This window comes from Haemaphysalis longicornis, unplaced genomic scaffold (genome assembly GCF_048455015.1).
Source record: "Haemaphysalis longicornis isolate Haplotype H1 unplaced genomic scaffold, Haemaphysalis longicornis Haplotype H1 scaffold_10, whole genome shotgun sequence".
NCBI lineage: Eukaryota > Metazoa > Arthropoda > Arachnida > Ixodida > Ixodidae > Haemaphysalis > Haemaphysalis longicornis.
In genome coordinates, this window is record NW_027526204.1 from 32,585,792 (window position 1) to 32,598,959 (window position 13,168).

Sequence of the window (13,168 nt, forward strand, 5' to 3'; positions counted from 1 at the left end):
CACCACTTCTGCAATGTCGATCATCCCACTCCCGTCGCTCGCAAGCTCGCTGGCAAAAGTAGCCATAGCTCGGCGTTTTATAACACAACAATGAGTCCGAACTTTCACTTCAACCACGCACAGCGCCTCACACTCAAGGCCGAAACACGGCGAATTCGCGGGCACGCCTTTGTTTTTCATAAACTTCCGTCTTTCGAATCGCGCAACTTCCCGCAACAGATCAAACGACTAAATGTAAACCCAGCCACCCCCATAACCAAAACCACGGTAGAAATCGGCGAAGGGCCCTCTGCTTGAACCACGAACAATTGCTTGGCCCGGCGGCCATGATATCCATTCTTCACCACATCAAGATAGCGGCGCCTAGTGATGTCGTTCCGGAGATACGGCGCTCCGAAAATTGCCGTTCTTTCATCAACTTGCACAAGTAACTTGCGCATTAGCACGCATAAGTATTTTTTACAAGACGTTCGAATGGTTTTCGATTAGGAAACTTAAAAAAATCCAGAATATAACATTGCCAACCCGACATTGCTACGTTCGAAAACACTATTTAGGGGACAATTTTTGCGGGTTTTTTTATTGAGTGATCAATCAATTACCTTGACAAACAGCCTCACCTTGGTGGTACTGGAAAATTATGCCATCAGTAAGCATTTTCCGCACTGAAACTGACAGGAGCTTTAAAATCCTGGGCTCTCAGACTGTTTCGGAGCAGTTTGGCGCAATTTTTGCAATTTTCAAGCTTTTGGAGCAGTCTGGCGCAGGAAAACAAATTTGTATCAAAACTGCGCAATACGCGCAGCTTACTCACCCCTGTAAGCGTCCAATTTCCGTGCTAGGCTGATTCCAGGCAAACGTTCAATTTAAAGGGTGCTCTGTCCCACTTCTTTTCTACATCGTTCGCCAAGGAACCTGTCTGATTGGCCTTGACGGCATGAAGGCCATAAATCTTCGAATTCAGGGCTCCACTCTCGAGTGCCTGCACACGTCCGTTGCCCCGTCACCGGGTGTCAATGACCCGACACCATGTCACATTCCAACGGGGTAAATAGAGAAACGCAGGCAAGCAAACCTTCTGCCAGCCTTGGCCCACAACTTCGGTTCACTTTACAGTCCGGGGTTGGGCCTCGCTAAGCGGTTCACGCATCATATGTAAAGATCGGCAAGGCGTGCAGCCGGTATCTTCGAAGCTTCGCCGTCTTCCATATTTACTTCGGGAACCAGTGTCAGATGAACTTCACAGGTTGTTGAGCCTTGACATCATCAAACGTGTCGATGCTTCTGAATGGGTTTCGCGCATTGTTGTCGTTGACAAGAAAGATAGCAGCATCAGGATTTGCGTTGACCTTCGGGAGCCTAACAAGGCTATTGTACCAGACAGCTTCCCGTTGCCTCATACAGAGGAACTTCTTCATGCCTCAATTGGTAGACGCGACACAGTTCTCAAAACTTGACTTGGCTTCTGCCTACCATCAGGTTCTTTTGCACCCTGACAGCAGGGACCTGACAGCCGTCATCACACATGAAGGGCTTTTTCGGTTCAAAAGATTTTGTTGTGGGTTAGCTTCTACCCCAGCGGCATTTCAGAAGATGATGGCCAGAATTCTTGGTGGCTGCCCTGGTGTGTTGTTCTACATTGATGATATGATAGTCGTTGGCAGAAGTGCAGGAGAACATCTTTCGAACCTAACAACGGTTTTGCAGAAAGTCAAGGACGCAGGCTTGAAATTGAACGACCAATGCCTCTTCGACGTTCCAGAAATTTCTTTCTTAGGTCATAAGGTAAGGGCGCAAGGTATCTCGCCGCTTCCAGAGGAAGTAGACTCGGTAGTTAACACTCCAGTGCCATCAGACGTTGCCGCCCTCCGTTCATTCCTGGGTCTTGTAGAATACTATTCCAAGTTCGTTCCACGCTTGGTCCAGGTGGTCGAGCCTATGCGCGTCCAACTTCGCAAGAATGAGCCATTCATATGGTCAGCCGAAGCAGACAGCAGTTTTCGGAGGGCCAAGGAAATGCTCTCTTCAAGTACAGTTCTACACATGTTCGATCCCACACTTCCAGTCATCGTGTCGACCGACGCTTCCGACTGTGGGTTGGGAGCCGTCCTGCAGCAGCAAAATGGCCACGAGCTCCGCACAGTTGCTTTCGCGTCTCGTACCTTGTCATCAGTGGAAAGGAAGTATTCGGTTGGCGAACGCGAAGCATTGGCATGCATTTGGGCGGGCGAACGATGGCACACTTACCTTTTGGGTCGCCATTTCAAGATTCAAACGGACCATCAGGCGTTGGTATCGTTGCTGTCGTCGCAAGGACGTGGAAGAAGGCCACTCCGAATTGCCCGCCGGAGTGCACGACTCCTATGTTACAATTTCACTGTCGAGTACCGCAAGGGGTCCAGCAACGCGGTGGCAGATGCTCTTTTACGGCTACCAGCTCCTACTGCGGAGGCAGAGCTGGCCAAGGAAGAAGAAATTGTGTCGTTGGTCGAGCCGGCTTGCGTGACGAAGGAAGAATTCAAGCAAGCCGCCCTCAACGATGGTGGTCTGGAAACGGTCAAGTCGTTCGTGCTTGGTTCTTGGCCACCACAAAAGTCCGTACCAGAGGAGGCAAAACCTTTCTACTCTGTGCGCGAAGAACTTTCTGTTGTTGATGACCTACTGCGCGCAGAGCGCCTCGTTGTTCTGTCCTCGCTCACGGCTCAGTTCATCGCCATCGCCCACGAGACATATCCGGGCATCACGCGCACAAAGGCGCGACTTTGTCAGCTGTTCTGGTGGCCACGAATGGACAAACAAGCTGAATCTGCTGTGAAAAACTGTCACATCTGCCTGGAGGCAGATAAGTCTGCCAAAACATCACCAGCGCCATTGCAGCCTGTTGACTGGCCTGAAAAGCCGTGGCAGAAACTGGGCCTAGACATTGTTGGCCCGTTGGAGCATGCACCTCCCAATAGCCGATTTGCTATAACGTTGGTTGATTACCATTCCAAATGGCCAGAGATATATTTTTGCAGCGAAGTGGCCACAAGCACCGTCAAAGACTTCTTAGCCAGTGTTTTTGCCCGTGAAGGATACCCGGAGGAGATTGTTTGCGACAATGGGCCGCAGTTCACATCGCGTGAATTTATCACCTTTCTTCAAAACCGAGCAATCAAGCTGTCACATTTGTCTGTATACTACCCCCAGGCGAATGGGCAAGTCGAGAGGTTCAATCGAACTTTGAACAAATTCATCCAAGTTTTACTCCTCGAAAGGTGACCTATCCGACAAGCAGTCATGCACTGCCTCGCTATTTACCGCTGTACTCCACAGGCTACCACTGGGGTTGCACAAGCAGTTTTGCTGAATGGGCGAATGCCCCGAACCAGATTGGATGTCGTGGGGTTTTTGGCACCAGCATTTGCAAAAGACCCAGCAAAGGAACTGGCACGACTGCGCCAACGGGTCCGGCTTCAACAGCAAAGCAGCAAGGAGTACACGGATCGGAGGAGAGCTGCTAAGGAGCTTAAGATAGCTGTGGGTGATTTCGTTTGTTTCAAGAAGCCGTCTGTTCACTTCAAGGGAGATCGCTCTTTTTCCTCGCCAACTGAAGTGTTGGAGAAGAGGAAACCTGCCTCTTTCCGACTTGCACATGGCCGCACATGGAACGCCTCCAAGCTTTCCCGGGTTCCCGAGAGGGGCATGAATCCACCATACCAACGTTCGGAGCTACCTGCGCCGCAGCTTCCGGTTCGAGTGCCGCGCTTGCCCTGCCGCCGCCGCCCTCTCCCGGGTCGCAGCCGCCGCCTACTGGCGTACTGTAGTCTGCCGTACCGCAGTCGCCTGCTCCTGATCCGCAGCTGTCTGTACCGGAGCCTGCCATGCTGCAGCCGTCTTCTCCTGGGCCGCAACCGCAGTCTCCTGGCGTACTACAGAGCTCTGTACGAGCGCTACGAGTTCACTACCATCTCCGGCCGTGCAGCGTCCCCATCGGCCGTCCGGAGAGCGCCGGCCACCGGCCTGGCTCAAGGACTATCAGACCCACTAGTTGTCTGTGTGTATAGCACAGTGTGTATGTAGTGTAAATATGTATGTGTATACAGCGTGTAAGCATGTACAGTGCATGCATACCCAGATAACGCAAAACAAACCTGGGTAAATCCTCAGGATGTCCGGCTCTGCACATTTCAGCATCCTCAGGTTGTCCATGTCTTATCCTCAGCCAGTCCAATCGGGGTCCGTTTGTCCGTCCAGCGTACATCCTCAGAACGTCGTCAAAATGATGCCGCTGGACAATTTTCGTACGCTTCCAGGATACAAACTAACGTTCTTTTTTCTCTGTATTTTTTTCACAAGCTAATGCAACAGGCCTCACTACAGAAATTGGGCACGTCCTAAATGATTACAGTAGAACCTGGGGAAGCTGTGCCTGGCAGGAAGGCAAAAACACTGCATCCGGAAAGACGGCACGGGAAACCCAAGAAAACTAAAGCAGCCCAGCAAACCGCGTTACGTTCTGTAGATATCCTGGATATGTCGGCAATCGACATTGCAGATGTCCAGGAGACGTACCGTTCGGGTCGGACTTACATATACTCAACGTTCCTACAACCGCAAAAAACCCGTCCAAATCACACGAAGGATGACGTACTGTAGACGTCTCATGGTACTTTTATACGCTGTTTACGGGACGTTACCTTAGTGGTACGTCTTATGGATATTGTAGTGGTACATATGCAAGACGTATTGGTACGTCTACTCTACATTGTTTTGCTGTCTTTGGCACAGACATTGCTTTGTTAAATCCCCATCTAGTCTACGTTAGTATGACATTGTCGAGATGAACCTGTATGCATTAAACTTACATTCTTTATACATTATTTAGGAGCTTGGCCAGCCCTCTTTGTGAGGTTGCCTACGTGTCGTGGGCACTTGTGCTTCAAATACATGCCTTCATTCAGCACTGTTTATTGTTACTTGGTGCCTGGTTACTAGAATAATGTGATTACACTTTCGAAGTGTTGCATACTACTTGAAGTCTCATGTGAAGAGCTAAGCTGACATAAACTCCTTGCAGAAGCACACAAATCACAGCTCCAAACAAGAAATGTTGCATCGAAAACAAGTGGCACCAAGTAACAGCAAACCAGCTCTGAAGTGCCCTTGACACTAAGGGAACCTAGTGTCATTGCATTCCAGGTTTGGACCACACAGCACGGCTGCACTGGCCTTCTGTAAATGAACTATCAGAGAAACAATTAGAAACTAATTAAAATGATGGTCTTGCCAAGCTAGCTGTAAAGCTCGGCCAAAAGAAAGCTTTCAAAGTACACATAAAACAAAACAGTTCAGGTAAAATATTTACTTCAAAATTATGCAATATGGTTTTGCAACACAACCAGTTTTGATGCTATAGATATATCTGCCTTGGCTTAAAGGGTACAGATTTTATAACAATAACAACACAAATTTGCATGACATTAAATAAGTCACACACAGATTGCCAAAAAATAGGAAAGAAAGCAAACATCAACCCAGGTTAAAAAAACAAGACAGTTATGTAACTTAAAATATCTCACACTAAGTGAAATGGTTAGAAAACAAAGCAAAAAAAGTATGTGGAACGACACAAATGATTGAATGGTACATGGTCACAAGAGCAAGACAAATTAATGTAACTCTAAATAATTCACTGCTAGTGAAAAAAAATGAGAAGCAATAAAGCAATAGCAGGTAGGAAACAAACTGATTGAGTGGTAATTGTGAGTGCCAGATAATATAAGTGACTTCAAATAAACTCGCATCTAGGGAAATGGTTATGAACACTAGAAAAACTTGTATATACAGAAATGATTGTACGGTGGTTACAAGAGCAGTATAAATTTACGTGACTAAATAATTTACACCTAGTGAACTAGCAGGACAACAAAAAAACTTTGGAAACAAAGAAATTATTGAGCAGTGGTTAGGAATTCAGCACAAAGTTACACTACTTCAATCCTTCACACAAAGCGATATACTTTGGGAACAAAGAAAAAATGTGGAAACTCAGTTACGACATGAACATAACACCTAGTAATATGATTGAGGAACAATAAAACATTAAAAATGCTTGGAAGCACAGAAATGATTAAATGGTGGTTACTATTGGAACAGCAGAAATTTACGCTTTAAATAATTTACACCTTGTAAAATGGTAGGAGACCAATAAAACAATTTAAAAAAGCTTATAAACACACAAATGATTGAATCGTGGTTGGGAGTACAGTAAAAAGTTACACGACTTCAATATTTCACACAAAGTAGAATGCTGCAAAAACAATGCAAGAAAAAAATGCGCACACAGAAATGATCGAATGGTAGATACCAGAGAAATTTACACGACTAAAAATTCACACCTAGTGAAATGTTTGAAAACAAGAAAACAAAAAAAAAAAGCTTCGAAGCACAGAGTGATTGAATGATGGTTAGAAGAACAGCTGTGACCTTAAATAACAGAGAAATGATTGGGGAACTATAACACAAAAAAGCTGAGAAACACAAATGATTGAACGGTGGTTACGAGTACACTCCAAATTTATACAACAAAATTCCACCTAGTTTATGATGGGGAAGAGTAGAAAAAGGTGATATATAGAAATGAGTGAACGATGATTACAAAAAGAGCACAAATTTACATGACTAAATAATTCCACTCAAGTGAATTGTTTAGGGCACCATGAAAACGAATGTATACAAAGGTGGGTTGTCTTGGGCTGTCTTTGCTTGGGCTGCCTTGGCTTGGGCAGTCTTTGCTTGGGCAGTGTTGGCTTGGGCAGTGTTGGCTTGGGCAGTCTTGGCTCGGGCTGTCTTTGCTCGGGCTGTCTTTGCTCGGGCTGTCTTGGCTTGGGCTGTCACACTGCAGCTTGTGTCTGAAGTGTGAAAGTAAAACAAATGGCCCGTTTCTAAAATGAATGCAACATATTTAAGAGCACTCATTTCTTTGCAGCGTTAGCAATAATTATCCCTTGCAGAATTACAATAGCAGACGTCTTACCAACCCACAGAAAGTGTAATCACACTACGCAAAGCTCTTATCGTGAGGGGAAGCACTCAGGTGTGCCCCCAAAATCCTAGTACACCAGGGTCCCTCCCTATCAAATGTTTACAAGGAGTTCCTGACAATTGTAACCTTCCAGAAAAAAAGTGCGTGCCAATCCAACCTCTGAAGGTAAAGCAAAGCTGCAAATGACACCCACATGATTACCCATGCGACGTCACTTGAATTCACACACGTGGCTCTACAAGTGAAACCAGAGACAAGTGACATGCACTTAATCACAGCTCACGTGAGCTTCCTCCAATTTTTACTCACACTTGGCGTATGCACAAGGCCCGCACACAGCTGTACATGTACCATGGGCAGCGTACAGCGGCATGAGATGTCGCATGATGCTCTCACATGACATTAAGCAAGAAGGCAGGGGAAGCCACAGATGTGCTCGGTGGGTGCCGAGCACAACGGGCTCTCTCTACATTTTTCTATTCATCCCAGGTTCGTTTCCTGGTGGTGCCAATAACTTCTTTTATTTGTTCGTGGCAGTTTTCTGTTGACACAAATGGGCATGAAAGAAACCTCGGGGGGTAGAGATACAAAGCTAAACATAGTTTATATATGCGCTTCACTGGGCCCTTTGTAAAGCTTGAGCTACAGCTTTACTAGCTAGCTTTACAAAGCTAGTAAAGTTTTGCAAAGTTAGTGTAGTGCTATTTTTAAGTGAACACGAGGCGTCACCTCGCAGTGGAGGCAAAGTTTCCTGCCCCCACCTAATTTAAGTATACGAGTACAGAAATTTCCAATACGGCCTAATAATGAGGTCTTAAAATCACTTGCCTGTTTTTTTTTTGTAATTGTACTGGATCTCAATAGATCCCATAATAGCTCTAAGTACCTCTTTATTCAGATATGCTGGAACATCCCTAGGTGTTTCTAAATACTTCTAATCAAAGGTACTTCCTTTACCTACGTACTATGCTACTGCGCACAATCCCTCAGCAAAAAAAAAAAAAAATCTGAAGATGTGTATTTCACAACACACTTGCTTGTGAGAGAGGTGCAGAAAATACCATGGATGCAACAAAATACCGGAATGCTTTTGTCAGGGGGGAAGGTTGCTGGGCTAAGCCAATTAGCCATGGCCAGACCGCGTTTTTTTCTGTCAAGACATGTTCTCTTGTTCTTGTGTTTTTTTTTTCTCTTTTTTTTCTCGGGTTTGTTTAATTACCGTTTTGTAAATTTGTATCCTTCATTCAATGCTTTGTTTTGAATGTAACACACTTTGTACTTGCCAACCTGCTTGGTCTACGGACAGCAGTATCTTATAAATAAATAAATAAACAAATAAATAAATAAACATTTGACATCTCACCCCATGATATCAGTGCCCTTCATGCTCTTCTTCAGGCCACATCACGTTTTTTCTTTCCCTTTTCTTTCCTTCATCGGTTCTCACTGTCATTCCTCCCAGTGCACCTCTGTTGCCATTGCCTCTTTTTTTATGCGACAGAAGCAATAAAAAGGCCGAAAATCTGGCGTCACCGTGGCCAAGAGATGGCAGGCACAAGGAATGCCACAAAAGAAAGTAAAGCAATTGATTTTAAAATAATTGGTTACAAATGGCTGCAGGCATTCATTGGACATGGGCCCCTCCGAATCCAAGGCAAGCGCATGTATCCCCAACAAACTGAATGATTCAGGTCTTTACCTCACTAAAGGTGGCCCTAGTAGCACCAAAAAGGCACATAATCGGGGATACACTATAAACATGTAATTTTAGTTGTGCCCGTGATAGCTAGAGCTACGATCACACAGTAAGAAAGTTTGACATCCACCTCAATGCAGCGTACGGCTATAAGGGAAAGCTATACAGATTCCTCAGAAACTTCGCAGTTGAAGAAAAATTCATCCTGGTCCAGGATGTGAACTTGGGACCACTGCTTGAATGGACCAGTTGCTCTACCAACTGAGCTAACGAAGAGGCTAGTCGTTTGTAGACAGAGAACGAATTGATCAACAGCTCGAAGTGATGTCACTTCAAGTTGTTGATTAATTCGTTCTCGCGCTACAAACCATAGTTTCTCACTAACTCCCCTAGAGTGGAATCTGGCGCTAGCGTCAACGTGATTCGGCGAAGGCGCTCACGCCTACATGAGTGCCGCCTAGAGTGTACTAGAATAAGGGAGTGTCCCGAGCGGCAGCGCCGAGCCACTCCGGTTGGCGTCGACATTGCCAGGTGGCGCGACTGCGCCCTTTCGCAGCTGGTCTGGCGCAGTGAGACTACGCGTCTGGCCATGCACTGCAATCTTCTCGCGTTCTCTTTTTGCTTTCAAAGACATTCAGAAGCTAAGCAAGATTCTAAGCGGCCAAACGCAACTTTTGCTTTACCTACTGCTGCTCCAGGTCATTCACGAGAACTGCGGCCTCGATGTGGTGAGCCATTCTGGTTGCAGGCACCTTAGTTCGATCTGCTATCCGCGATTTTGATTCACCTCGAGCTTTATATCTGGCACGGGCGCTCCTGAATGTCAATGAACTGTCACCTGTGTTCTCTGCAACACGCTGTTAGGCAACACGCCTGGCGAGAGATAATTACTTAGTTTTCCCGAACTGGCAGGTGTTCAGTCCCTAAACAGGGAAGAGCATCGCAGTTCTAAAAACACATCATTGCTCGCATAGCAGCATTTAAGAGTGTCAAATTTTTTAGCCTAGGTGTCGTAGTCAATTCTGATGTATTATTCAGCGCATGTGCGCAAATAAGCACGTTGACACCCACCCCCATCTCCTAAAAGGAAGTTTAGACCCACCGCATAGCACAAAAACGGAATATGGTAAGGAGTACACCATTTTTCAGAGATCAGAGGGGCTATCATGGCAAAAGACAAATTATTTTGTGGTTTTTTCTTGTTATAATTACTATAAAAAAAGAATAGTAACTAATGTTAACTAACAAATCTATCAACTATGCCATGTTACATGTTAAGCAAAGTTGTGTACAGCTAATGGCACAGCTTCACTTTTTTTCAAACCCGGTTGCAATATAAATATTATACATTACGTGAAGGAGATAGAACAGATTACATTTTAGTGTGGGGGCACAGTTTATTTTGCACTTTTGTCCAGTTGTACGAGCATTTGCCTATAGTTTAGCATACTTTGCAGATTGCCGTCTTTTTGAATTGCTTCTGTTGATGCTTTTGATGTAGAAGTGAATGCGGGTCGCGAGGTAAAACGCGCTCACCTCTGCCACAACAGCCTTACAATGATCACTGCACCCAAGTTCGCACTGCTGCTTAGCCAACACCACACTCAAAATGTCAAGGAAGCTATCATAAACTCACATGCCAGTCCTTGACGAAATACACTGTCTCACTGTTTAGAAAAAACACGTCAGAACGCACCCGATTTCACCGAACACACGTGCACCCACTGCCTTCCACGTTTCGTCCAGTCTGAAGGCCGCGGCGACAGCGCGGGCGCAGCTGACTAGCTACGAGATCGCGCACCAGCGCCCCTAACCATCCTAGCGGTGGTCGACGGCGCGCGGCACGCCGAAAGCAACGCTGTCTCAGCCCGCTCGGGCCACTCCCCTATTCTAGTTCACTCTAGTGCCGCCATAGTTCGGCCGGAAGTTCGGTGTGCCATGGCCGGCAAAGACTTTGGGGCTACTCCAATTGAGTTTTTGTTTAAAAAATTGCTGCCAAAAGTGCCACTGTTAACAAATTTTATTTTGTATAAGACACTGTGTTAGAGGGCTTATGTTTCAAAACAAATTTGGGGGTTATGAAGAAAAAAAAAGCAGAAGTGCTGCCTTCGGCTGACGCCACCAGATACAGCGGGCCGTCCCGGATTTATTTTTAAATATATTACATACTTCAAACTGGGTAAGGTTTGCTATGATTTTTTGTAATATCAAAGATTTAGCTAAAAAAATTGTTTAGATTGTTTTAAACTGTGTTCTTGCTTCCTCTCAATACAGTATTATTATCGTATGCTATGTGTTTTGGCAGGTGAAGCAGATGCAACATAGAGATGCAAGAATTATGTAATCACGTCGTATTTGTTTTGTCCAAGCAGATATAAATAAACTCATATGCGGAGCCTATTACCACAAGTGAGTCTTCAAGCACGCGCGCAAAGCATTACGAAATTGAATGAACGCTTTAAATGGCAAATAAATACTGGCTTGTCGAGTAACTATGTATGTTGCCTCATTGAACCTGGCCAAGGCAGCGCATGCTTCCAGGGGTAAGTAAATGCAGCAGCGGCGGCGACGAGCGATGCGAAAATCGTAACTGAATGTGTGCAGAAAACGGATAGTGTGGGCTAGCGTAGCTTATTTAGTGGCTGTAGTGTGGGCGGCGGCGGTGGCAAACAGTATTAAGCGGCATGTATGTTGCCTCATTGAACCTGGCCAAGGCAGCGCATGCTTCCAGGGGTAAGTAAATGCAGCAGCGGCGGCGACGAGCGATGCGAAAATCATAACTGAATGTGTGCAGAAAACGGATAGTGTGGGCTAGAGTAGCTTATTTAGTGGCTGTAGTGTGGGCGGCGGCGTCGGCAAGCAGTATTAAGCAGCATATAACAGGCCGCTGGGACCTTCGTTCGCTTTTTGCCGTCCAGAAGCAGCCCACGAGCCCCACTATTTTTTTATTTTTTTCTCTCATTTCCTTGTTTCAGCGCTTAGCAAGCATAACACGCCTTTTTTTGCTCCAAGGTTGTGTCTTGGAGCAGTTCTCTGCTTCAGGAGATGGAACTGACGTTGCGGCAGAAGGTGGTCTTCGCACCTGCTCCTGCTGCCCACATTCTGGCAACAGGATGTTCCGCAACAGCTACTTCTGCCCACAACGCCAGAACACCTCACCAAGATTGTCCGGCGTGAAATCGAAGCCATGACTTCAATTTCGCCACCCCTCTACACACCCGAAACTAGCCTACCTACCATTTCGCTTTTGCAAGCTGTTCTTCATCAGGAAAATTCAAACATGTGCCTCCCTTGTGTTTTTTCTGCGAGTCATCCACCATCATTTCTCATTCCGCCGCCAATTGCCCCCCGGAACGAATTTATGCGTCCAGTTTTCCGACCTCACCATCCCCCAGAATGGAGAACCCCTAATTATCGCCCAATCTGCTTCAACTGCTGCCGTCCAGGCCACGTTGCTTGATACTGCCGTAGTCGCTCGATGCAGTCGCCCTGCCCTGCCTCGCTGAACCACCATTCCACCGACATTTCCACACCTGACAGCAATCACCGTCCTCACTTTTTCCCTTGCCATTACATGGATGAGTGGGATGCACATACGCTCCGATTTTCGGCCCCTTCGTTGTCGTCGCAAAGACGCCAATCCCGCTCACCCCAACCCCATCGCCCCGTGTCTCTGTCCAGCTATGGCCGTCCACCATCGGAAAACTAACAAATGCAGCCTCCGAAGGTGATGCTGTATCAACAACCATGCCCGAAAATCCTTTCTTAACTTCGGCTACCGGGAACAATTTACTGAATGTGGAAGTTAACAGCGTTCCTGTCAGTGCCCTCATCGATACAGTAGTGCAATTATCTGTTATGAGTGCTCATCTTCGCCACCATTTAAGCAAAGTTATGACGCCACCAACATCACACGTTACGGTCACTGATGAAGGGACGCCTCTTTTGATTGGAATGTGCTCTCTTCGTGTGACTGCAGCTGGTTGTTTAATGACTGTTTTGTTCACAGTGCTTGAACGTTGCTCGCACTACCTTACCCTTGGCCTTGACTCGAGATGCTAATTTTACCCGCTCTCGACGATGCGTCCGACGGGAGACATCCCTCTGAACAGCACATTCGTTTGGCTCCGAGAGCAATGACTTGTGTTCCCCTGTCGTGCAGCTCACAAGCAGCCCCGTCGTGCAGCTTAAAGGCGTGGAACAGGCACATCGATGGATCAGCCGGTTGCGCAATTTTTACTGTTCATGCAGGCTATCTGCATTGCAACGTCAGAGCACGCACTTATCTACAGTCAAGGGAACCAGGATTCTTCAAGTTTCAGCGTTAAATCAACCAACGACCAAGGATGGATGAAGACCTGGGCAGCCGCTGATTTTAGTCAGTGCCTACTACCAGTCGGCAAACCATAGGATGATCCAGACGCGGCCTGCTTCGACTACACCGT

At 46.4% G+C, this 13,168-nt stretch overlaps 1 pseudogene; it reads left to right on the forward strand.

Annotated features, from left to right (window-relative positions):
* Nucleotides 1-12,914, forward strand: part of LOC144159778 (uncharacterized) — a 28,845-nt pseudogene extending 15,931 nt beyond the window's left edge.
* The last annotated feature ends 254 nt before the right edge of the window (nt 12,915-13,168 follow it).